This window comes from Labrus mixtus, chromosome 8 (assembly GCF_963584025.1).
Source record: "Labrus mixtus chromosome 8, fLabMix1.1, whole genome shotgun sequence".
NCBI classification, from domain to species: Eukaryota; Metazoa; Chordata; class Actinopteri; order Labriformes; family Labridae; genus Labrus; species Labrus mixtus.
The window spans coordinates 30,513,014-30,515,513 of NC_083619.1; the positions used below are offsets into that span (position 1 = coordinate 30,513,014).

The 2,500-nt window shown below is 30.5% G+C and overlaps 1 long non-coding RNA gene across 1 annotated transcript in view; it reads right to left on the reverse strand.

The window, feature by feature from the left end:
- Positions 1-2,500, reverse strand: part of LOC132978489 (uncharacterized) — a 10,651-nt gene that overhangs the window by 7,151 nt on the left and 1,000 nt on the right. The window lies entirely within an intron of this gene.

Below are 2,500 nucleotides of genomic sequence, written 5' to 3' on the forward strand. Positions count from 1 at the left end.
TGTATATCTATCTGTCTGTATATCTATCTGTCTGTATATCTATCTGTCTGTATATCTATCTGTCTGTATATCTATCTGTATATCTATCTGTCTGTATATCTATCTGTATATCTATCTGTCTGTATATCTATCTGTCTGTCTATCTATCTGTATATCTATCTGTCTGTATATCTATCTGTATATCTATCTGTCTGTATATCTATCTGTATATCTATCTGTCTGTATATCTATCTGTCTGTATATCTATCTGTCTGTATATCTATCTGTATATCTATCTGTCTGTATATCTATCTGTCTGTATATCTATCTGTATATCTATCTGTCTGTATATCTATCTGTCTGTATATCTATCTGTATATCTATCTGTCTGTATATCTATCTGTCTGTATATCTATCTGTATATCTATCTGTCTGTATATCTATCTGTCTGTATATCTATCTGTCTGTATATCTGTCTGTATATCTATCTGTCTGTATATCTATCTATCTGTATATCTATCTGTCTGTATATCTATCTGTCTGTATATCTATCTGTATATCTATCTGTCTGTATATCTATCTGTATATCTATCTGTCTGTATATCTGTCTGTATATCTATGTCTGTATATCTATCTGTCTGTATATCTATCTGTCTGTATATCTATCTGTATATCTATCTGTCTGTATATCTATCTGTCTGTATATCTATCTGTATATCTATCTGTCTGTATATCTATCTGTATATCTATCTGTCTGTATATCTATCTGTCTGTATATCTATCTGTATATCTGTCTGTATATCTATCTGTCTGTATATCTATCTGTCTGTATATCTATCTGTATATCTATCTGTCTGTATATCTATCTGTCTGTATATCTATCTGTATATCTATCTGTCTGTATATCTGTCTGTATATCTATCTGTCTGTATATCTATCTATCTGTATATCTATCTGTCTGTATATCTATCTGTCTGTATATCTATCTGTATATCTATCTGTCTGTATATCTATCTGTATATCTATCTGTCTGTATATCTGTCTGTATATCTATGTCTGTATATCTATCTGTCTGTATATCTATCTGTCTGTATATCTATCTGTATATCTATCTGTCTGTATATCTATCTGTATATCTATCTGTCTGTATATCTATCTGTATATCTATCTATCTGTATATCTATGTCTGTATATCTATCTGTCTGTATATCTATCTATCTGTATATCTATGTCTGTATATCTATCTGTCTGTATATCTGTCTGTATATCTGTCTGTATATCTATGTCTGTATATCTATGTCTGTATATCTATCTGTCTGTATATCTGTCTGTATATCTGTCTGTATATCTATGTCTGTATATCTATGTCTGTATATCTATCTGTCTGTATATCTGTCTGTATATCTGTCTGTATATCTATGTCTGTATATCTATGTCTGTATATCTATGTCTGTATATCTGTCTGTATATCTATGTCTGTATATCTGTCTGTATATCTATGTCTGTATATCTATGTCTGTATATCTATGTCTGTATATCTATCTGTCTGTATATCTATCTGTCTGTATATCTGTCTGTATATCTATGTCTGTATATCTATCTGTCTGTATATCTATGTCTGTATATCTGTCTGTATATCTATGTCTGTATATCTGTCTGTATATCTGTCTGTATATCTATGTCTGTATATCTATGTCTGTATACCTGTCTGTATATCTATGTCTGTATATCTGTCTGTATATCTATGTCTGTATATCTATGTCTGTATATCTATCTGTCTGTATATCTATCTGTCTGTATATCTGTCTGTATATCTATCTGTCTGTATATCTGTCTGTATATCTATGTCTGTATATCTATGTCTGTATATCTATCTGTCTGTATATCTGTCTGTATATCTATCTGTCTGTATATCTGTCTGTATATCTATGTCTGTATATCTGTCTGTATATCTGTCTGTATATCTGTCTGTATATCTATGTCTGTATATCTGTCTGTATATCTGTCTGTATATCTATGTCTGTATATCTATCTGTCTGTATATCTGTCTGTATATCTGTCTGTATATCTATGTCTGTATATCTGTCTGTATATCTGTCTGTATATCTATGTCTGTATATCTATGTCTGTATATCTGTCTGTATATCTGTCTGTATATCTATGTCTGTATATCTGTCTGTATATCTGTCTGTATATCTGTCTGTATATCTATGTCTGTATATCTGTCTGTATATCTGTCTGTATATCTATGTCTGTATATCTGTCTGTATATCTGTCTGTATATCTGTCTGTATATCTATGTCTGTATATCTGTCTGTATATCTATGTCTGTATATCTGTCTGTATATCTGTCTGTATATCTATCTGTCTGTATATCTGTCTGTATATCTGTCTGTATATCTGTCTGTATATCTGTCTGTATATCTATGTCTGTATATCTATCTGTCTGTATATCTGTCTGTATATCTATGTCTGTATATCTGTCTGTATATCTGTCTGTATATCTGTCTGTATATCTGTC